The following is a 24,875-nucleotide window of genomic DNA, read 5'->3' as shown; positions in this document are numbered from 1 at the left end:
ATATACTCACCGCTCTGGAACTCTGCCCTCCGAGTCTGCTCCGAGAATCCCCGAGATAAGTTTTTTTATATACTCACCGCTCTGGAACTCCGCCCTCCGAGTCTGCTCCGAGAATGCCCGAGATAAGGTTTTTTATATACTTTTTATATACTCACCGCTCTGGAACTCCGCCCTCCGAGTCTGCTCCGAGAAACCCCGAGATAGGTTTTTTTATATACTCACCGCTCTGGAACTCCGCCCTCCGAGTCTGCTCCACGAATCCCCGAGATAGGTTTTTTTTATATACTCACCGCTCTGGAACTCCGCCCTCCGAGTCTGCTCCGAGAATCCCCGAGGTAAGTTTTTTTATATACTCACCGCTCTGGAACTCCGCCCTCCGAGTCTGCTCCACGAATCCCCGAGATAGGTTTTTTTATATACTCACCGCTCTGGAACTTCACCCTCTGAGTCTGCTCCGCGAATCCCTGAGATAGGTTTTTTTATCTTCTCACCGCTCTGGAACTCCGCCCTCCGAGTCTGCTCCGAGAATCCCCGAGATAAGTTTTTTTATATACTCACCGCTCTGGAACTCCGCCCTCCGAGTCTGCTCCGAGAATGCCCGAGATAAGTTTTTTTATATACTCACCGCTCTGGAACTCCGCCCTCCGAGTCTGCTCCGAGAATGCCCGAGATAAGTTTTTTTATATACTCACCGCTCTGGAACTCCGCCCTCCGAGTCTGCTCCGAGAAACCCCGAGATAGGTTTTTTTATATACTCACCGCTCTGGAACTCCGCCCTCCGAGTCTGCTCCACGAATCCCCGAGATAGGTTTTTTTTATATACTCACCGCTCTGGAACTCCGCCCTCCGAGTCTGCTCCGAGAATCCCCGAGGTAAGTTTTTTTATATACTCACCGCTCTGGAACTCCGCCCTCCGAGTCTGCTCCACGAATCCCCGAGATAGGTTTTTTTATATACTCACCGCTCTGGAACTTCACCCTCCGAGTCTGCTCCGCGAATCCCTGAGATAGGTTTTTTTTATCTTCTCACCGCTCTGGAACTCCGCCCTCCGAGTCTGCTCCGAGAATCCCCGAGATAGGTTTTTTTTATCTTCTCACCGCTCCGGAACTCCGCCCTGCGAGTCTGCTACGAGAATCCCCGAGATAGGTTTTTTTTATCTTCTCACCGCTCCGGAACTCCGCCCTGCGAGTCTGCTACGAGAATCCCCGAGATAGGTTTTTTTATATACTCGCCGCTCCGGAACTCCGCCCTCCGCGTCTGCTCCGAGAATCCCCGAGATAAGTTTTTTTATATATTCACCGCTCTGGAACTCCGCCCTCCGAGTCTGCTCCGAGACTCCCCGAGATAGGTTTTTTTTATCGTCTCAGCGCTCCGGAACTCCGCCCTCCGAGTCTGCTCCGAGAAACCCCGAGATAGGTTTTTTTATATACTCACCAAACCGGAACTCCGCCCTCCGAGTCTGCTCCAAGAATCCCCGAGATAAGTTTTTTATCTACTCACTGCTCTGGAACTCCGCCCTCCGAGTCTGCTCCGAGTATCCCCGAGATAAGTTTTTTTATATACTCACCGCTCTGGAACTCCGCCCTCCGAGTCTGCTCCGAGAATCCCCGAGATAAGTTTATTTATATACTCACCGCTCTGGAACTCCGCCCTCCGAGTCTGCTCCGCGAATCCCCGAGATAGGTTTTTTTATATACTCACCGATCTGGAACTCTGCCCTCCGAGTCTGCTCCGAGAATCCCCGAGATAGGTTTTTTTATATACTCACCGCTCTGGAACTCCGCCCTCCGAGTCTGCTCCGAGAATGCCCGAGATAAGTTTTTTTGTATACTCACCGCTCTGGAACTCCGCCCTCCGAGTCTGCTCCGAGAAACCCCGAGATAGGTTTTTTTATATACTCACCGCTCTGGAACTCCGCCCTCCGAGTCTGCTCCACGAATCCCCGAGATAGGTTTTTTTATATACTCACCGCTCAGGAACTCCGCCCTCCGAGTCTGCTCCGAGAATCCCCGAGGTAAGTTTTTTTATATACTCACCGCTCTGGAACTCCGCCCTCCGAGTCTGCTCCACGAATCCCCGAGATAGGTTTTTTTATATACTCACCGCTCTGGAACTTCACCCTCCGAGTCTGCTCCGCGAATCCCTGAGATAGGTTTTTTAATCTTCTCACCGCTCTGGAACTCCGCCCTCCGAGTCTGCTCCGAGAATCCCCGAGATAGGTTTTTTTTTATCTTCTCACCGCTCTGGAACTCCGCCCTGCGAGTCTGCTACGAGAATCCCCGAGATAAGTTTTTTATATACTCACCGCTCTGGAACTCCGCCCTCGGAGTCTGCTCCGAGAATCCCCGAGATAGGTTTTTTTATATACTCGCCGCTCCGGAACTCCGCCCTCCGAGTCTGCTCCGAGAATCCCCGAGATAAGTTTTTTTATATATTCACCGCTCTGGAACTCCGCCCTCCGAGTCTGCTCCGAGAATCCCCAAGATAGGTTTTTTTTATCTTCTCAGCGCTCCGGAACTCCGCTCTCCGAGTCTGCTCCGAGAATCCCCGAGATAGGTTTTTTTATATACTCACCGCTCTGGAACTCCGCCCTCCGAGTCTGCTCCGAGAATCCCCGAGATAGGTTTTTTTATATACTCACCGCTCTGGAACTCCGCCCTCCGAGTCTGCTCCGAGAATCCCCGAGATAAGTTTTTTATATACTCACCAAACCGGAACTCCGCCCTCCGAGTCTGCTCCAAGAATCCCCGAGATAAGTTTTTTATATACTCACCGCTCTGGAACTCCGCCCTCCGAGTCTGCTCCGAGAATCCCCGAGGTAAGTTTTTTTATATACTCACCGCTCTGGAACTCCGCCCTCCGAGTCTGCTCCGAGAATCCCCGAGATAGGTTTTTTTATCTTCTCACCGCTCTGGAACTCCGCCCTCCGAGTCTGCTCCGAGAATCCCCGAGATAGGTTTTTTTATATACTCACCGCTCCGGAACTCCGCCCTCCGAGTCTGCTCCGAGAATCCCCGAGATAAGTTTTTTTATATACTCACCGCTCTGGAACTCCGCCCTCCGAGTCTGCTCCGAGAATCCCCGAGATAAGTTTTTTTATATATTTACCGCTCTGGAACTCCGCCCTCCGAGTCTGCTCCGAGAATCCCCGAGATAGGCTTTTTTATATACTCACCGCTCTGGAACTCCGCCCTCCGAGTCTGCTCCGCGAATCCCCGAGATAAGTTTTTTTATATACTCACCGCTCTGGAACTCCGCCCTCCGAGTCTGCTCCGAGAATCCCCGAGATAGGTTTTGTTATGTGCTCACCGCTCTGGAACTCCGCCCTCCGAGTCTGCTCCGAGAATCCCCGAGATAGGTTTTGTTATGTGCTCACCGCTCTGGAACTCCGCCCTACGAGTCTGCTCCGAGAAACACTGAGATAGGTTTTTTTATCTACTCACCGCTCTGGAACTCCGCCCTCCGAGTCTGCTCCGAGAATCCCCGAGATAGGTTTTTTTATATACTCACCGCTCCGGAACTCCGCCCTCCGAGTCTGCTCCGAGAATCCCCGAGATAAGTTTTTTTATATACTCACCGCTATGGAACTCCGCCCTCCGAGTCTGCTCGCAGAATCCCCGAGATAAGTTTTTTATATACACACCGCTCCGGAACTCCGCCCTCCGAGTCTGCTCCGAGAATCACCAAGATAGGTTTTTTTATATACTCACCGCTCCGGAACTCCGCCCTCCGAGTCTGCTCCGAGAATCCCCGAGATAAGTTTTTTTATATACTCACCGCTCCGGAACTCCGCCCTCCGCGTCGGCTCCGAGAATCCCCGAGATAAGTTTTTTTATATATTCACCGCTCTGGAACTCCGCCCTCCGAGTCTGCTCCGAGAATCCCCGAGATAGGTTTTTTTAGCTTCTCACCGCTCCGGAACTCCGCTCTCCGAATCTGCTCCGAGAATCCCCGAGATAGGTTTTTTTATATACTCACTGCTCTGGAACTCCGCCCTCCGAGTCTGCTCCGAGAATCCCCGAGATAGGTTTTTTTATATACTCACCGCTCTGGAACTCCGCCCTCCGAGTCTGCTCCGAGAATCCCCGAGATAAGTTTTTTATATACTCACCGCTCTGGAACTCCGCCCTCCGAGTGTGCTCCGAGACTCCCCGAGATAAGTTTTTTATATACTCACCGCTCTGGAACTCCGCCCTCCGAGTCTGCTCCGAGAATCCCCGAGACAAGTTTTTTATTTACTTACCGCTCTGGAACTCCGCACTCCGAGTCTGCTCCGAGAATCCCCGAGATAAGTTTTTTTATATACTCACCGCTCTGGAACTCCGCCCTCCGAGTCTGCTCCGCGAATCCCCGAGATAGGTTTTTTTATATACTCACCGCTCTTGAACTCCGCCCTCCGAGTCTGCTCCGAGAATCCCCGAGATAAGTTTTTTTATATACTCACCGCTCTGGAACTCCGCCCTCTGAGTCTGCTCCGAGAATCCCCGAGATAGGTTTTGTTATGTGCTCACCGCTCTGGAACTCCGCCCTCCGAGTATGCTCCGAGAAACACTGAGATAGGTTTTTTTATCTACTCACCGCTCTGGAACTCCGCCCTCCGAGTCTGCTCCGAGAATCCCCGAGATACGTTTTTTTATATACTCACCGCTCCGGAACTCCGCCCTCCGAGTCTGCTCCGAGAATCCCCGAGATAAGTTTTTTTATATATTCACCGCTCTGGAACTCCGCCCTCCGAGTCTGCTCCGAGAATCCCCGAGATAGGTTTTTTTTATCGTCTCAGCGCTCCGGAACTCCGCCCTCCGAGTCTGCTCCGAGAAACCCCGAGATAGGTTTTTTTATATACTCACCAAACCGGAACTCCGCCCTCCGGGTCTGCTCCAAGAATCCCCGAGATAAGTTTTTTATCTACTCACCGCTCTGGAACTCCGCCCTCCGAGTCTGCTCCGAGTATCCCCGAGATAAGTTTTTTTATATACTCACCGCCCTGGAACTCCGCCCTCCGAGTCTGCTCCGAGAATCCCCGAGATAAGTTTTTTTATATACTCACCGCTCTGGAACTCCGCCCTCCGAGTCTGCTCCGCGAATCCCCGAGATAGGTTTTTTTATATACTCACCGCTCTGGAACTCTGCCCTCCGAGTCTGCTCCGAGAAACCCCGAGATAGGTTTTTTTATATACTCACCGCTCTGGAACTCCGCCCTCCGAGTCTGCTCCGAGAAACCCCGAGATAGGTTTTTTTATATACTCACCGCTCTGGAACTCCGCCCTCCAAGTCTGCTCCGAGAAACCCCGAGATAGGTTTTTTTATATACTCACCGCTCTGGAACTCCGCCCTCCGAGTCTGCTCCACGAATCCCCGAGATAGGTTTTTTTTATATACTCACCGCTCTGGAACTCCGCCCTCCGAGTCTGCTCCGAGAATCCCCGAGGTAAGTTTTTTTATATACTCACCGCTCTGGAACTCCGCCCTCCGAGTCTGCTCCACGAATCCCCGAGATAGGTTTTTTTATATACTCACCGCTCTGGAACTTCACCCTCCGAGTCTGCTCCGCGAATCCCTGAGATAGGTTTTTTAATCTTCTCACCGCTCTGGAACTCCGCCCTCCGAGTCTGCTCCGAGAATCCCCGAGATAGGTTTTTTTTTATCTTCTCACCGCTCTGGAACTCCGCCCTGCGAGTCTGCTACGAGAATCCCCGAGATAAGTTTTTTATATACTCACCGCTCTGGAACTCCGCCCTCGGAGTCTGCTCCGAGAATCCCCGAGATAAGTTTTTTTATATACTCGCCGCTCCGGAACTCCGCCCTCCGAGTCTGCTCCGAGAATCCCCGAGATAAGTTTTTTTATATATTCACCGCTCTGGAACTCCGCCCTCCGAGTCTGCTCCGAGAATCCCCGAGATAGGTTTTTTTTATCTTCTCAGCGCTCCGGAACTCCGCTCTCCGAGTCTGCTCCGAGAATCCCCGAGATAGGTTTTTTTATATACTCACCGCTCTGGAACTCCGCCCTCCGAGTCTGCTCCGAGAATCCCCGAGATAGGTTTTTTTATATACTCACCGCTCTGGAACTCCGCCCTCCGAGTCTGCTCCGAGAATCCCCGAGATAAGTTTTTTATATACTCACCAAACCGGAACTCCGCCCTCCGAGTCTGCTCCAAGAATCCCCGAGATAAGTTTTTTATATACTCACCGCTCTGGAACTCCGCCCTCCGAGTCTGCTCCGAGAATCCCCGAGGTAAGTTTTTTTATATACTCACCGCTCTGGAACTCCGCCCTCCGAGTCTGCTCCGAGAATCCCCGAGATAGGTTTTTTTATCTTCTCACCGCTCTGGAACTCCGCCCTCCGAGTCTGCTCCGAGAATCCCCGAGATAGGTTTTTTTATATACTCACCGCTCCGGAACTCCGCCCTCCGAGTCTGCTCCGAGAATCCCCGAGAAAATTTTTTTTATATACTCACCGCTCTGGAACTCCGCCCTCCGAGTCTGCTCCGAGAATCCCCGAGATAAGTTTTTTTATATATTTACCACTCTGGAACTCCGCCCTCCGAGTCTGCTCCGAGAATCCCCGAGATAGGCTTTTTTATATACTCACCGCTCTGGAACTCCGCCCTCCGAGTCTGCTCCGCGAATCCCCGAGATAAGTTTTTTTATATACTCACCGCTCTGGAACTCCGCCCTACGAGTCTGCTCCGAGAATCCCCGAGATAGGTTTTGTTATGTGCTCACCGCTCTGGAACTCCGCCCTCCGAGTCTGCTCCGAGAATACCCGAGATAGGTTTTGTTATGTGCTCACCGCTCTGGAACTCCGCCCTACGAGTCTGCTCCGAGAAACACTGAGATAGGTTTTTTTATCTACTCACCGCTCTGGAACTCCGCCCTCCGAGTCTGCTCCGAGAATCCCCGAGATAGGTTTTTTTATATACTCACCGCTCCGGAACTCCGCCCTCCGAGTCTGCTCCGAGAATCCCCGAGATAAGTTTTTTTATATACTCACCGCTCTGGAACTCCGCCCTCCGAGTCTGCTCGCAGAATCCCCGAGATAAGTTTTTTATATACACACCGCTCCAGAACTCCGCCCTCCGAGTCTGCTCCGAGAATCCCCAAGATAGGTTTTTTTATATACTCACCGCTCCGGAACTCCGCCCTCCGAGTCTGCTCCGAGAATCCCCGAGATAAGTTTTTTTATATACTCACCGCTCCGGAACTCCGCCCTCCGAGTCGGCTCCGAGAATCCCCGAGATAAGTTTTTTTATATATTCACCGCTCTGGAACTCCGCCCTCCGAGTCTGCTCCGAGAATCCCCGAGATAGGTTTTTTTAGCTTCTCACCGCTCCGGAACTCCGCTCTCCGATTCTGCTCCGAGAATCCCCGAGATAGGTTTTTTTATATACTCACCGCTCTGGAACTCCGCCCTCCGAGTCTGCTCCGAGAATCCCCGAGATAAGTTTTTTATATACTCACCGCTCTGGAACTCCGCCCTCCGAGTGTGCTCCGAGAATCCCCGAGATAAGTTTTTTATATACTCACCGCTCTGGAACTCCGCCCTCCGAGTCTGCTCCGAGAATCCCCGAGATAAGTTTTTTATTTACTTACCGCTCTGGAACTCCGCCCTCCGAGTCTGCTCCGAGAATCCCCGAGATAAGTTTTTTTATATACTCACCGCTCTGGAACACCGCCCTCCGAGTCTGCTCCGCGAATCCCCGAGATAGGTTTTTTTATATACTCACCGCTCTTGAACTCCGCCCTCCGAGTATGCTCCGAGAAACAATGAGATAGGTTTTTTTATCTACTCACCGCTCTGGAACTCCGCCCTCCGAGTCTGCTCCGAGAATCCCCGAGATAGGTTTTTTTATATACTCACCGCTCCGGAACTCCGCCCTCCGAGTCTACTCCGAGAAACCCCGAGATAGGTTTTTTTATATACTCACCGCTCTGGAACTCCGCCCTCCGAGTCTGCTCCACGAATCCCCGAGATAGGTTTTTTTTATATACTCACCGCTCTGGAACTCCGCCCTCCGAGTCTGCTCCGAGAATCCCCGAGGTAAGTTTTTTTATATACTCACCGCTCTGGAACTCCGCCCTCCGAGTCTGCTCCGAGAATCCCCGAGATAGGTTTTTTTATCTTCTCACCGCTCTGGAACTCCGCCCTCCGAGTCTGCTCCGAGAATCCCCGAGATAGGTTTTTTTATATACTCACCGCTCCGGAACTCCGCCCTCCGAGTCTGCTCCGAGATACCCGAGATAAGTTTTTTTATATACTCACCGCTCTGGAACTCCGCCCTCCGAGTCTGCTCCGAGAATCCCCGAGATAAGTTTTTTTATATACTCACCGCTATGGAACTCCGCCCTCCGAGTCTGCTCCGAGAATCCCCGAGATAGGATTTTTTATATACTCACCGCTCTGGAACACCGCCCTCCGAGTCTGCTCCGCGAATCCCCGAGATAAGATTTTTTATATACTCACCGCTCTGGAACTCCGCCCTCCGAGTCTGCTCCGAGAATCCCCGAGATAGGTTTTGTTATGTGCTCACCGCTCTGGAACTCCGCCCTCCGAGTCTGCTCCGAGAATCACCGAGATAGGTTTTTTTATCTACTCACCGCTCTGGAACTCCGCCCTCCGAGTCTGCTCGCAGAATCCCCGAGATAAGTTTTTTATATAATCACCGCTCCGGAACTCCGCCCTCCGAGTCTGCTCCGAGAATCCCCGAGATAGGTTTTTTTATATACTCACCGCTCCGGAACTCCGCCCTCCGGGTCTGCTCCGAGAATCCCCGAGATAAGTTTTTTTATATACTCACCGCTCCGGAACTCCGCCCTCCGAGTCTGCTCCGAGAATCCCCGAGATAAGTTTTTTTATATATTCACCGCTCTGGAACTCCGCGCTCCGAGTCTGCTCCGAGAATCCCCGAGATAGGTTTTTTTAGCTTCTCACCGCTCCGGAACTCCGCTCTCCGAATCTGCTCCGAAAATCCACGAGATAGGTTTTTTTATATACTCACCGCTCTGGAACTCCGCCCTCCGAGTCTGCTCCGAGAATCCCCGAGATAGGTTTTTTTATATACTCACCGCTCTGGAACTCCGCCCTCCGAGTCTGCTCCGAGAATCCCCGAGATACGTTTTTTATATACTCACCGCTCTGGAACTCCGCCCTCCGAGTCTGCTCCGAGAATCCCCGAGATATGTTTTTGATGTACTCACCGCTCTGGAACTCCGCCCTCCGAGTCTGCTCCGAGAATCCCCGAGATAAGTTTTTTTATATACTCACCGCTCTGGAACTCCGCCCTCCGAGTCTGCTCCGCGAATCCCCGAGATAGGTTTTTTTATATACTCACCGCTCTGGAACTCCGCCCTCCGAGTCTGCTCCGAGAATCCCCGAGATAGGTTTTTTTATCTTCTCACCGCTCTGGAACTCCGCCCTCCGAGTCTGCTCCGAGAATCCCCGAGATAGGTTTTTTTATATACTCACCGCTCCGGAACTCCGCCCTCCGAGTCTGCTCCGAGAATCCCCGAGATAAGTTTTTTTTTTTATATTCAACGCTCTGGAACTCCGCCCTCCGAGTCTGCTCCGAGAATCCCCGAGATAAGTTTTTTTATATACTCACCGCTCTGGAACTCCGCCCTCCGAGTGAGCTCCGAGAATCCCCGAGATAGGTTTTTTTATCTTCTCACCGCTCCGGAACTCCGCTCTCCGAGTCTGCTCCGAGAATCCCCAAGATAGGTTTTTGATATATTCTCACCGCTCCGGAACTCCGCCCTCCGAGTCTGCTCCGAGAATCCCCGAGATAAGTTTTTTATATACTCACCACTCTGGAACTCCGCCATCCGAGTCTGCTCCGAGAATCCCCGAGATAAGTTTTTTTTTATATTCAACGCTCTGGAACTCCGCCCTCCGAGTCTGCTCCGAGAATCCCCGAGATAAGTTTTTTTATATACTCACCGCTCTGGAACTCTGCCCTCCGAGTGAGCTCCGAGAATCCCCGAGATAGGTTTTTTTATCTTCTCACCGCTCCGGAACTCCGCTCTCCGAGTCTGCTCCGAGAATCCCCGAGATAAGTTTTTTATATACTCACCACTCTGGAACTCCGCCCTCCGAGTCTGCTCCGAGAGTCCCCAAGATAGGTTTTTTTATATACTCACCGCTCTGGAACTCCGCCCTCCGAGTCTGCTCCGAGAATCCCCGAGATAGGTTTTTTTATATACTCACCGCTCTGGAACTCCGCCCTCCGAGTCTGCTCCGAGAATCCCCGAGATAGGTTTTTTTATATACTCACCGCTCTGGAACTCCGACCTCCGAATCTGCTCCACGAATCCCCGAGATAGGTTTTTTTATATACTCACCGCTCTGGAACTTCACCCTCCGAGTCTGCTCCGCGAATCCCTGAGATAGGGTTTTTTATATACTCACCGCTCCGGAACTCTGCCCTCCGAGTCTGCTCCGAGAATCCCTGAAATAGGTTTCTTTATCTTCTCACCGCTCTGGAACTCCGCCCTCCGAGTCTGCTCCGAGAATCCCCGAGATAGGTTTTTTTATCTTCTCACCGCTCTGGAACTCCGCCCTGCGAGTCTGCTCCGAGAATCCCCGAGATAAGTTTTTTATATACTCACCGCTCTGGAACTCCGCCCTCGGAGTCTGCTCCGAGAATCCCCGAGATAGGTTTTTTTATACACTCACGCTCTGGAACTCCTCCCTCCGAGTCTGCTCCGAGAATCCCCGAGATAGGTTTTTTTTATCTTCTCACCGCTCTAGAACACCGCCCTCTGAGTCTGCTCCGAGAATCCCCGAGATAGGTTTTTTTATATACTCACCGCTCCGGAACTCCACCCTCCGAGTCTGCTCCGAGAATCCCCGAGATAAGTTTTTTTTTTATATTCAGCGCTCTGGAACTCCGCCCTCCGAGTCTGCTCCGAGAATCCCCGAGATAAGTTTTTTTATATACTCACCGCTCTGGAACTCCGCCCTCCGAGTCTGCTCCGAGAATCCCCGAGATAGGTTTTTTTATATACTCACCGCTCTGGAACTCCGCCCTCCGAGTCTGCTCCGAGAATCCCCGAGATAGGTTTTTTTATATACTCACCGCTCTGGAACTCCGCCCTCCCAGTCTGCTCCGAGAATCCCCGAGATAGGTTTTTTTATATACTCACCACTCTGGAACTCCGCCCTCCGAGTCTGCTCCACGAATCCCCGAGATAGGTTTTTTTATATACTCACTGCTCTGGAACTTCACCCTCCGAGTCTGCTCCGAGAATCCCCGAGATAGGTTTTTTTATATACTCACCGCTCCGGAACTCCGCCCTCTGAGTCTGCTCCGAGAATCCCCGAGATAAGTTTTTTTATATACTCACCGCTCTGGAACTCCGCCCTCCGAGTCTGCTCCGAGAATCCCCGAGATAGGTTTTTTTATACACTCACGCTCTGGAACTCCTCCCTCCGAGTCTGCTCCGAGAATCCCCGAGATAGGTTTTTTTTATCTTCTCACCGCTCTAGAACTCCGCCCTCTGAGTCTGCTCCGAGAATCCCCGAGATAGGTTTTTTTATATACTCACCGCTCCGGAACTCCGCCCTCCGAGTCTGCTCCGAGAATCCCCGAGATAGGTTTTTTTATCTTCTCACCGCTCCGGAACTCCGCCCTCCGAGTCTGCTCCGAGAATCCCCGAGATAAGTTTTTTATATACTCACCGCTCTGGAACTCCGCCCTCCGAGTCTGCTCCGAGAATCCCCGAGATAAGTTTTTTATATACTCACCGCTCTGGAACTCCGCCCTCCGAGTCTGCTCCGAGAATACCGGAGACAGGTTTTTTTATATACTCACCGCTCTGGAAATCCGCCCTCCGAGTCTGCTCCGAGAATCCCCGAGATAGGTTTTTTTATATACTCACCGCTCTGGAACTCCGCCCTCCGAGTCTGCTCCGAGAATCCCCGAGATAGGTTTTTTTATATACTCACCACTCTGGAACTCCGCCCTCCGAGTCTGCTCCACGAATCCCCGAGATAGGTTTTTTTATATACTCACTGCTCTGGAACTTCACCCTCCGAGTCTGCTCCGAGAATCCCCGAGATAAATTTTTTATATACTCACCGCTCTGGAACTCCGCCCTCGGAGTCTGCTCCGAGAATCCCCGAGATAGGTTTTTTTATATACTCCCCGCTCCGGAACTCCGCCCTCCGAGTCTGCTCCGAGAATCCCCGAGATAAGTTTTTTTATATATTCACCGCTCTGGAACTCCGCCCTCCGAGTCTGCTCCGAGAATCCCCGAGATAGGTTTTTTTATCTTCTCACCGCTCCGGAACTCCGCTCTCCGAGTCTGCTCCGAGAATCCCCGAGATAGGTTTTTTTATATACTCAATGCTCTGGAACTCCGCCCTCCGAGTCTGCTCCGAGAATCCCCGAGATAGGTATTTTTATATACTCACCGCTCTGGAACTCCGCCCTCCGAGTCTGCTCCGAGAATCCCCGAGATAAGTTTTTTATATACTCACCGCTCCGGAACTCCGCCCTCCGAGTCTGCTCCGAGAATCCCCGAGATAAGTTTTTTATATACTCACCGCTCTGGAACTCCGTCCTCCGAGTCTGCTCCGAGAATCCCCGAGATAAGTTTTTTATATACTCACCGCTCCGGAACTCCGCCCTCCGAGTCTGCTCCGAGAATCCCCGAGATAAGTTTTTTATATACTCACCGCTCTGGAACTCCGTCCTCCGAGTCTGCTCCGAGAATCCCCGAGATAAGTTTTTTATATACTCACCGCTCCGGAACTCCGCCCTCCGAGTCTGCTCCGAGAATCCCCGAGATAAGTTTTTTATATACTCACCGCTCTGGAACTCCGTCCTCCGAGTCTGCTCCGAGAATCCCCGAGATAAGTTTTTTTAAATACTCACCGCTCTGGAACTCCGCCCTCCGAGTCTGCTCCGAGAATCCCCGAGATAAGTTTTTTTATATACTCAGCGCTCTGGAACTCCGCCCTCCGAGTCTGCTCCGCGAATCCCCGAGATAGGTTTTTTTATATACTCACCGCTCTGGAACTCCGCCCTCCGAGTCTGCTCCACGAATCCCCGAGATAGGTTTTTTTTATATACTCACCACTCTGGAACTCCGCCCTCCGAGTCAGCTCCGAGAATCCCCGAGGTAAGTTTTTTTATATACTCACCGCTCTGGAACTCCGCCCTCCGAGTCTGCTCCGAGAATCCCCGACATAGGTTTTTTTATGTTCTCACCGCTCTGGAACTCCGCCCTCCGAGTCTGCTCCGAGAATCCCCGAGATAGGTTTTTTTATATACTCACCGCTCCGGAACTCCGCCCTCCGAGTCTGCTCCGAGAATCCCCGAGATAAGTTTTTTTATATACTCACCGCTCTGGAACTCCGCCCTCCGAGTCTGCTCCGAGAATCCCCTAGATAAGTTTTTTTATATACTCTCCGCTCTGGAACTCCGCCCTCCGAGTCTGCTCCGCGAATCCCCGAGATAAGTTTTTTTATATACTCACCGCTCTGGAACTCCGCCCTCCGAGTCTGCTCCGAGAATCCCCGAGATAGGTTTTGTTATATACTCACCGCTCTGGAACTCCGCACTCCGAGTCTGCTCCGAGAAACCCTGAGATAGGTTTTTTTATCTACTCACCGCTCTGGAACTCCGCCCTCCGAGTCTGCTCCGAGAATCCCCGAGATAGGTTTTTTTATATACTCACCGCTCCGGAACTCCGCCCTCCGAGTCTGCTCCGAGAATCCCCGAGATAAGTTTTTTCTATACTCACTGCTCTGGAACTCCGCCTTCCGAGTCTGCTCCGAGAATCCCCGAGATAGGTTTTTTTATATACTCACCGCTCTGGAACTCCGCCCTCCGAGTCTGCTCCGAGAATCCCCGAGATAGGTTTTTTTATATACTCATCGCTCTGGAACTCCGCCCTCCGAGTCTGCTCCGAGAATCCCCGAGATAGGTTTTTTTATATACTCACCGCTCTGGAACTCCGCCCTCCGAGTCTGCTCCACGAATCCCCGAGATAGGTTTTTTTATATACTCACCGCTCTGGAACTTCACCCTCCGAGTCTGCTCCGCGAATCCCTGAGATAGGTTTTTTTATCTTCTCACCGCTCTGGAACTCCGCCCTCCGAGTCTGCTCCGAGAATCCCCGAGATAGGTTTTTTTTATCTTCTCACCGCTCTGGAACTCCGCCCTGCGAGTCTGCTACGAGAATCCCCGAGATAAGTTTTTTATATACTCACCGCTCTGGAACTCCGCCCTCGGAGTCTGCTCCGAGAATCCCCGAGATAGGTTTTTTTATATACTCGCCGCTCCGGAACTCCGCCCTCCGAGTCTGCTCCGAGAATCCCCGAGATAAGTTTTTTTATATATTCACCGCTCTGGAACTCCGCCCTCCGAGTCTGCTCCGAGAATCCCCGAGATAGGTTTTTTTTATCTTCTCAGCGCTCCGGAACTCCGCTCTCCGAGTCTGCTCCGAGAATCCCCGAGATAGGTTTTTTTATATACTCACCGCTCTGGAACTCCGCCCTCCGAGTCTGCTCCGAGAATCCCCGAGATAGGTTTTTTTATATACTCACCGCTCTGGAACTCCGCCCTCCGAGTCTGCTCCGAGAATCCCCGAGATAAGTTTTTTATATACTCATCAAACCGGAACTCCGCCCTCCGAGTCTGCACCAAGAATCCCCGAGATAAGTTTTTTATATACTCACCGCTCTGGAACTCCGCCCTCCGAGTCTGCTCCGAGTATCCCCGAGATAAGTTTTTTTATATACTCACCGCTCTGGAACTCCGCCCTCCGAGTCTGCTCCGCGAATCCCCGAGATAGGTTTTTTTATATACTCACCGCTCTGGAACTCTGCCCTCCGAGTCTGCTCCGAGAATCCCCGAGATAAGTTTTTTTATATACTCACCGCTCTGGAACTCCGCCCTCCGAGTCTGCTCCGAGAATGCCCGAGATAAGGTTTTTTATATACTTTTTATATACTCACCGCTCTGGAACTCCGCCCTCCGAGTCTGCTCCGAGAAACCCCGAGATAGGTTTTTTTATATACTCACCGCTCTGGAACTCCGCCCTCCGAGTCTGCTCCGAGAATCCCCGAGGTATGTTTTTTTATATACTCACCGCTCTGGAACTCCGCCCTCCGAGTCTGCTCCACGAATCCCCGAGATAAGTTTTTTTATATACTCACCGCTCTGGAACTCCGCCCTCCGAGTCTGCTCCGAGAATCCCCGAGGTAAGTTTTTTTATATACACACCGCTCTGGAACTCCGCCCTCCGAGTCTGCTCCACGAATCCCCGAGATAGGTTTTTTTATATACTCACCGCTCTGGAACTTCACCCTCCGAGTCTGCTCCGCGAATCCCTGAGATAGGTTTTTTTTATCTTCTCACCGCTCTGGAACTCCGCCCTCCGAGTCTGCTCCGAGAATCCCCGAGATAGGTTTTTTTTATCTTCTCACCGCTCCGGAACTCCGCCCTGCGAGTCTGCTACGAGAATCCCCGAGATAGGTTTTTTTTATCTTCTCACCGCTCCGGAACTCCGCCCTGCGAGTCTGCTACGAGAATCCCCGAGATAGGTTTTTTTATATACTCGCCGCTCCGGAACTCCGCCCTCCGAGTCTGCTCCGAGAATCCCCGAGATAAGTTTTTTTATATATTCACCGCTCTGGAACTCCGCCCTCCGAGTCTGCTCCGAGAATCCCCGAGATAGGTTTTTTTTATCGTCTCAGCGCTCCGGAACTCCGCCCTCCGAGTCTGCTCCGAGAAACCCCGAGATAGGTTTTTTTATATACTCACCAAACCGGAACTCCGCCCTCCGAATCTGCTCCAAGAATCCCCGAGATAAGTTTTTTATCTACTCACCGCTCTGGAACTCCGCTCTCCGAGTCTGCTCCGAGTATCCCCGAGATAAGTTTTTTTATATACTCACCGCTCTGGAACTCCGCCCTCCGAGTCTGCTCCGAGAATCCCCGAGATAAGTTTATTTATATACTCACCGCTCTGGAACTCCGCCCTCCGAGTCTGCTCCGCGAATCCCCGAGATAGGTTTTTTTATATACTCACCGCTCTGGAACTCTGCCCTCCGAGTCTGCTCCGAGAATCCCCGAGATAGGTTTTTTTATATACTCACCGCTCTGGAACTCCGCCCTCCGAGTCTGCTCCGAGAATGCCCGAGATAAGTTTTTTTATATACTCACCGCTCTGGAACTCCGCCCTCCGAGTCTGCTCCGAGAAACCCCGAGATAGGTTTTTTTATATACTCACTGCTCTGGAACTCCGCCCTCCGAGTCTGCTCCACGAATCCCCGAGATAGGTTTTTTTATATACTCACCGCTCAGGAACTCCGCCCTCCGAGTCTGCTCCGAGAATCCCCGAGGTAAGTTTTTTTATATACTCACCGCTCTGGAACTTCACCCTCCGAGTCTGCTCCGCGAATCCCTGAGATAGGTTTTTTAATCTTCTCACCGCTCTGGAACTCCGCCCTCCGAGTCTGCTCCGAGAATCCCCGAGATAGGTTTTTTTTTATCTTCTCACCGCTCTGGAACTCCGCCCTGCGAGTCTGCTACGAGAATCCCCGAGATAAGTTTTTTATATACTCACCGCTCTGGAACTCCGCCCTCGGAGTCTGCTCCGAGAATCCCCGAGATAGTTTTTTTTATATACTCGCCGCTCCGGAACTCCGCCCTCCGAGTCTGCTCCGAGAATCCCCGAGATAAGTTTTTTTATATATTCACCGCTCTGGAACTCCGCCCTCCGAGTCTGCTCCGAGAATCCCCGAGATAGGTTTTTTTTATCTTCTCAGCGCTCCGGAACTCCGCTCTCCGAGTCTGCTCCGAGAATCCCCGAGATAGGTTTTTTTATATACTCACCGCTCTGGAACTCCGCCCTCCGAGTCTGCTCCGAGAATCCCCGAGATAGGTTTTTTTATATACTCACCGCTCTGGAACTCCGCCCTCCGAGTCTGCTCCGAGAATCCCCGAGATAAGTTTTTTATATACTCACCAAACCGGAACTCCGCCCTCCGAGTCTGCTCCAAGAATCCCCGAGATAAGTTTTTTATATACTCACCGCTCTGGAACTCCGCCCTCCGAGTCTGCTCCGAGAATCCCCGAGGTAAGTTTTTTTATATACTCACCGCTCTGGAACTCCGCCCTCCGAGTCTGCTCCGAGAATCCCCGAGATAGGTTTTTTTATCTTCTCACCGCTCTGGAACTCCGCCCTCCGAGTCTGCTCCGAGAATCCCCGAGATAGGTTTTTTTATATACTCACCGCTCCGGAACTCCGCCCTCCGAGTCTGCTCCGAGAATCCCCGAGATAAGTTTTTTTATATACTCACCGCTCTGGAACTCCGCCCTCCGAGTCTGCACCGAGAATCCCCGAGATAATTTTTTTTATATATATACCGCTCTGGAACTCCGCCCTCCGAGTCTGCTCCGAGAATCCCCGTGATAGGCTTTTTTATATACTCACCGCTCTGGAACTCCGCCCTCCGAGTCTGCTCCGCGAATCCCCGATATAAGTTTTTTTATATACTCACCGCTCTGGAACTCCGCCCTCCGAGTCTGCTCCGAGAATCCCCGAGATAGGTTTTGTTATGTGCACACCGCTCTGGAACTCCGCCCTCCGAGTCTGCTCCGAGAATCCCCGAGATAGGTTTTGCTATGTGCTCACCGCTCTGGAACTCCGCCCTACGAGTCTGCTCCGAGAAACACTGAGATAGGTTTTTTTATCTACTCACCGCTCTGGAACTCCGCCCTCCGAGTCTGCTCCGAGAATCCCCGAGATAGGTTTTTTTATATACTCACCGCTCCGGAACTCCGCCCTCCGAGTCTGCTCCGAGAATCCCCGAGATAAGTTTTTTTATATACTCACCGCTATGGAACTCCGCCCTCCGAGTCTGCTCGCAGAATCCCCGAGATAAGTTTTTTATATACACACCGCTCTGGAACTCCGCCCTCCGAGTCTGCTCCGAGAAACCCCGAGATAGGTTTTTTTATATACTCACTGCTCTGGAACTCCGCCCTCCGAGTCTGCTCCACGAATCCCCGAGATAGGTTTTTTTATATACTCACCGCTCAGGAACTCCGCCCTCCGAGTCTGCTCCGAGAATCCCCGAGGTAAGTTTTTTTATATACTCACCGCTCTGGAACTTCACCCTCCGAGTCTGCTCCGCGAATCCCTGAGATAGGTTTTTTAATCTTCTCACCGCTCTGGAACTCCGCCCTCCGAGTCTGCTCCGAGAATCCCCGAGATAGGTTTTTTTTTATCTTCTCACCGCTCTGGAACTCCGCCCTGCGAGTCTGCTACGAGAATCCCCGAGATAAGTTTTTTATATACTCACCGCTCTGGAACTCCGCCCTCGGAGTCTGCTCCGAGAATCCCCGAGATAGTTTTTTTTATATACTCGCCGCTCCGGAACTCCGCCCTCCGAGTCTGCTCCGAGAATCCCCGAGATAAGTTTTTTTATATATTCACCGCTCTGGAACTCCGCCCTCCGAGTCTGCTCCGAGAATCCCCGAGATAGGTTTTTTTTATCTTCTCAGCGCTCCGGAACTCCGCTCTCCGAGTCTGCTCCGAGAATCCCCGAGATAGGTTTTTTTATATACTCACCGCTCTGGAACTCCGCCCTCCGAGTCTGCTCCGAGAATCCCCGAGATAGGTTTTTTTATATACTCACCGCTCTGGAACTCCGCCCTCCGAGTCTGCTCCGAGAATCCCCGAGATAAGTTTTTTATATACTCACCAAACCGGAACTCCGCCCTCCGAGTCTGCTCCAAGAATCCCCGAGATAAGTTTTTTATATACTCACCGCTCTGGAACTCCGCCCTCCGAGTCTGCTCCGAGAATCCCCGAGGTAAGTTTTTTTATATACTCACCGCTCTGGAACTCCGCCCTCCGAGTCTGCTCCGAGAATCCCCGAGATAGGTTTTTTTATCTTCTCACCGCTCTGGAACTCCGCCCTCCGAGTCTGCTCCGAGAATCCCCGAGATAGGTTTTTTTATATACTCACCGCTCCGGAACTCCGCCCTCCGAGTCTGCTCCGAGAATCCCCGAGATAAGTTTTTTTATATACTCACCGCTCTGGAACTCCGCCCTCCGAGTCTGCACCGAGAATCCCCGAGATAATTTTTTTTATATATATACCGCTCTGGAACTCCGCCCTCCGAGTCTGCTCCGAGAATCCCCGTGATAGGCTTTTTTATATACTCACCGCTCTGGAACTCCGCCCTCCGAGTCTGCTCCGCGAATCCCCGATATAAGTTTTTTTATATACTCACCGCTCTGGAACTCCGCCCTCCGAGTCTGCTCCGAGAATCCCCGAGATAGGTTTTGTTATGTGCTCACCGCTCTGGAACTCCGCCCTCCGAGTCTGCTCCGAGAATCCCCGAGATAGGTTTTGCTATGTGCTCACCGCTCTGGAACTCCGCCCTACGAGTCTGCTCCGAGAAACACTGAGATAGGTTTTTTTATCTACTCACCGCTCTGGAACTCCGCCCTCCGAGTCTGCTCCGAGAATCCCCGAGATAGGTTTTTTTATATACTCACCGCTCCGGAACTCCGCCCTCCGAGTCTGCTCCGAGAATCCCCGAGATAAGTTTTTTTATATACTCACCGCTATGGAACTCCGCCCTCCGAGTCTGCTCGCAGAATCCCCGAGATAAGTTTTTTATATACACACCGCTCCGGAACTCCGCCCTCCGAGTCTGCTCCGAGAATCACCAAGATAGGTTTTTTTATATACTCACCGCTCCGGAACTCCGCCCTCCGAGTCTGCTCCGAGAATCCCCGAGATAAGTTTTTTTATATACTCACCGCTCCGGAACTCCGCCCTCCGAGTCGGCTCCGAGAATCCCCGAGATAAGTTTTTTTATATATTCACCGCTCTGGAACTCCGCCCTCCGAGTCTGCTCCGAGAATCCCCGAGATAGGTTTTTTTAGCTTCTCACCGCTCCGGAACTCCGCTCTCCGATTCTGCTCCGAGAATCCCCGAGATAGGTTTTTTTATATACTCACCGCTCTGGAACTCCGCCCTCCGAGTCTGCTCCGAGAATCCCCGAGATAAGTTTTTTATATACTCACCGCTCTGGAACTCCGCCCTCCGAGTGTGCTCCGAGAATCCCCGAGATAAGTTTTTTATATACTCACCGCTCTGGAACTCCGCCCTCCGAGTCTGCTCCGAGAATCCCCGAGATAAGTTTTTTATTTACTTACCGCTCTGGAACTCCGCCCTCCGAGTCTGCTCCGAGAATCCCCGAGATAAGTTTTTTTATATACTCACCGCTCTGGAACACCGCCCTCCGAGTCTGCTCCGCGAATCCCCGAGATAGGTTTTTTTATATACTCACCGCTCTTGAACTCCGCCCTCCGAGTCTGCTCCGAGAATCCCCGAGATAAGTTTTTTTATATACTCACCGCTCTGGAACTCCGCCCTCCGAGTCTGCTCCGAGAATCCCCGAGATAGGTTTTGTTATGTGCTCACCGCTCTGGAACTCCGCCCTCCGAGTATGCTCCGAGAAACACTGAGATAGGTTTTTTTATCTACTCACCGCTCTGGAACTCCGCCCTCCGAGTCTGCTCCGAGAATCCCCGAGATAGGTTTTTTTATATACTCACCGCTCCGGAACTCCGCCCTCCGAGTCTACTCCGAGAAACCCCGAGATAGGTTTTTTTATATACTCACCGCTCTGGAACTCCGCCCTCCGAGTCTGCTCCACGAATCCCCGAGATAGGTTTTTTTTATATACTCACCGCTCTGGAACTCCGCCCTCCGAGTCTGCTCCGAGAATCCCCGAGGTAAGTTTTTTTATATACTCACCGCTCTGGAACTCCGCCCTCCGAGTCTGCTCCGAGAATCCCCGAGATAGGTTTTTTTATCTTCTCACCGCTCTGGAACTCCGCCCTCCGAGTCTGCTCCGAGAATCCCCGAGATAAGTTTTTTTATATACTCACCGCTCTGGAACTCCGCCCTCCGAGTCTGCTCCGAGAAACCCCGAGATAGGTTTTTTTATATACTCACCGCTCTGGAACTCCGCCCTCCGAGTCTGCTCCACGAATCCCCGAGATAGGTTTTTTTATATACTCACCGCTCAGGAACTCCGCCCTCCGAGTCTGCTCCGAGAATCCCCGAGGTAAGTTTTTTTATATACTCACCGCTCTGGAACTTCACCCTCCGAGTCTGCTCCGCGAATCCCTGAGATAGGTTTTTTAATCTTCTCACCGCTCTGGAACTCCGCCCTCCGAGTCTGCTCCGAGAATCCCCGAGATAGGTTTTTTTTTATCTTCTCACCGCTCTGGAACTCCGCCCTGCGAGTCTGCTACGAGAATCCCCGAGATAAGTTTTTTATATACTCACCGCTCTGGAACTCCGCCCTCGGAGTCTGCTCCGAGAATCCCCGAGATAGTTTTTTTTATATACTCGCCGCTCCGGACCTCCGCCCTCCGAGTCTGCTCCGAGAATCCCCGAGATAAGTTTTTTTATATATTCACCGCTCTGGAACTCCGCCCTCCGAGTCTGCTCCGAGAATCCCCGAGATAGGTTTTTTTTTATCTTCTCAGCGCTCCGGAACTCCGCTCTCCGAGTCTGCTCCGAGAATCCCCGAGATAGGTTTTTTTATATACTCACCGCTCTGGAACTCCGCCCTCCGAGTCTGCTCCGAGAATCCCCGAGATAGGTTTTTTTATATACTCACCACTCTGGAACTCCGCCCTCCGAGTCTGCTCCGAGAATCCCCGAGATAAGTTTTTTATATACTCACCAAACCGGAACTCCGCCCTCCGAGTCTGCTCCAAGAATCCCCGAGATAAGTTTTTTATATACTCACCGCTCTGGAACTCCGCCCTCCGAGTCTGCTCCGAGAATCCCCGAGGTAAGTTTTTTTATATACTCACCGCTCTGGAACTGCGCCCTCCGAGTCTGCTCCGAGAATCCCCGAGATAGGTTTTTTTATCTTCTCACCGCTCTGGAACTCCGCCCTCCGAGTCTGCTCCGAGAATCCCCGAGATAGGTTTTTTTATATACTCACCGCTCCGGAACTCCGCCCTCCGAGTCTGCTCCGAGAATCCCCGAGATAAGTTTTTTTATATACTCACCGCTCTGGAACTCCGCCCTCCGAGTCTGCTCCGAGAATCCCCGAGATAAGTTTTTTTATATATATACCGCTCTGGAACTCCGCCCTCCGAGTCTGCTCCGAGAATCCCCGAGATAGGCTTTTTTATATACTCACCGCTCTGGAACTCCGCCCTCCGAGTCTGCTCCGCGAATCCCCGAGATAAGTTTTTTTATATACTCACCGCTCTGGAACTCCGCCCTCCGAGTCTGCTCCGAGAATCCCCGAGATAGGTTTTGTTATGTGCTCACCGCTCTGGAACTCCGCCCTCCGAGTCTGCTCCGAGAATCCCCGAGATAGGTTTTGCTATGTGCTCACCGCTCTGGAACTCCGCCCTACGAGTCTGCTCCGAGAAACACTGAGATAGGTTTTTTTATCTACTCACCGCTCTGGAACTCCGCCCTCCGAGTCTGCTCCGAGAATCCCCGAGATAGGTTTTTTTATATACTCACCGCTCCGGAACTCCGCCCTCCGAGTCTGCTCCGAGAATCCCCGAGATAAGTTTTTTTATATACTCACCGCTATGGAACTCCGCCCTCCGAGTCTGCTCGCAGAATCCCCGAGATAAGTTTTTTATATACACACCGCTCCGGAACTCCGCCCTCCGAGTCTGCTCCGAGAATCACCAAGATAGGTTTTTTTATATACTCACCGCTCCGGAACTCCGCCCTCCGAGTCTGCTCCGAGAATCCCCGAGATAAGTTTTTTTATATACTCACCGCTCCGGAACTCCGCCCTCCGAGTCGGCTCCGAGAATCCCCGAGATAAGTTTTTTTATATATTCACCGCTCTGGAACTCCGCCCTCCGAGTCTGCTCCGAGAATCCCCGAGATAGGTTTTTTTAGCTTCTCACCGCTCCGGAACTCCGCTCTCCGATTCTGCTCCGAGAATCCCCGAGATAGGTTTTTTTATATACTCACCGCTCTGGAACTCCGCCCTCCGAGTCTGCTCCGAGAATCCCCGAGATAAGTTTTTTATATACTCACCGCTCTGGAACTCCGCCCTCCGAGTGTGCTCCGAGAATCCCCGAGATAAGTTTTTTATATACTCACCGCTCTGGAACTCCGCCCTCCGAGTCTGCTCCGAGAATCCCCGAGGTAAGTTTTTTTATATACTCACCGCTCTGGAACTCCGCCCTCCGAGTCTGCTCCGAGAATCCCCGAGATAGGTTTTTTTATCTTCTCACCGCTCTGGAACTCCGCCCTCCGAGTCTGCTCCGAGAATCCCCGAGATAAGTTTTTTTATATACTCACCGCTCCGGAACTCCGCCCTCCGAGTCTACTCCGAGAAACCCCGAGATAGGTTTTTTTATATACTCACCGCTCTGGAACTCCGCCCTCCGAGTCTGCTCCACGAATCCCCGAGATAGGTTTTTTTTATATACTCACCGCTCTGGAACTCCGCCCTCCGAGTCTGCTCCGAGAATCCCCGAGGTAAGTTTTTTTATATACTCACCGCTCTGGAACTCCGCCCTCCGAGTCTGCTCCGAGAATCCCCGAGATAGGTTTTTTTATCTTCTCACCGCTCTGGAACTCCGCCCTCCGAGTCTGCTCCGAGAATCCCCGAGATAAGTTTTTTTATATACTCACCGCTCTGGAACTCCGCCCTCCGAGTCTGCTCCGAGAAACCCCGAGATAGGTTTTTTTATATACTCACCGCTCTGGAACTCCGCCCTCCGAGTCTGCTCCACGAATCCCCGAGATAGGTTTTTTTATATACTCACCGCTCAGGAACTCCGCCCTCCGAGTCTGCTCCGAGAATCCCCGAGGTAAGTTTTTTTATATACTCACCGCTCTGGAACTTCACCCTCCGAGTCTGCTCCGCGAATCCCTGAGATAGGTTTTTTAATCTTCTCACCGCTCTGGAACTCCGCCCTCCGAGTCTGCTCCGAGAATCCCCGAGATAGGTTTTTTTTTATCTTCTCACCGCTCTGGAACTCCGCCCTGCGAGTCTGCTACGAGAATCCCCGAGATAAGTTTTTTATATACTCACCGCTCTGGAACTCCGCCCTCGGAGTCTGCTCCGAGAATCCCCGAGATAGTTTTTTTTATATACTCGCCGCTCCGGAACTCCGCCCTCCGAGTCTGCTCCGAGAATCCCCGAGATAAGTTTTTTTATATATTCACCGCTCTGGAACTCCGCCCTCCGAGTCTGCTCCGAGAATCCCCGAGATAGGTTTTTTTTTATCTTCTCAGCGCTCCGGAACTCCGCTCTCCGAGTCTGCTCCGAGAATCCCCGAGATAGGTTTTTTTATATACTCACCGCTCTGGAACTCCGCCCTCCGAGTCTGCTCCGAGAATCCCCGAGATAGGTTTTTTTATATACTCACCACTCTGGAACTCCGCCCTCCGAGTCTGCTCCGAGAATCCCCGAGATAAGTTTTTTATATACTCACCAAACCGGAACTCCGCCCTCCGAGTCTGCTCCAAGAATCCCCGAGATAAGTTTTTTATATACTCACCGCTCTGGAACTCCGCCCTCCGAGTCTGCTCCGAGAATCCCCGAGGTAAGTTTTTTTATATACTCACCGCTCTGGAACTGCGCCCTCCGAGTCTGCTCCGAGAATCCCCGAGATAGGTTTTTTTATCTTCTCACCGCTCTGGAACTCCGCCCTCCGAGTCTGCTCCGAGAATCCCCGAGATAGGTTTTTTTATATACTCACCGCTCCGGAACTCCGCCCTCCGAGTCTGCTCCGAGAATCCCCGAGATAAGTTTTTTTATATACTCACCGCTCTGGAACTCCGCCCTCCGAGTCTGCTCCGAGAATCCCCGAGATAAGTTTTTTTATATATATACC

The sequence above is a fragment of the Heterodontus francisci genome, unplaced genomic scaffold, assembly GCF_036365525.1.
Source record: "Heterodontus francisci isolate sHetFra1 unplaced genomic scaffold, sHetFra1.hap1 HAP1_SCAFFOLD_75, whole genome shotgun sequence".
NCBI lineage: Eukaryota > Metazoa > Chordata > Chondrichthyes > Heterodontiformes > Heterodontidae > Heterodontus > Heterodontus francisci.
This window is presented reverse-complemented; position numbering follows the sequence as displayed.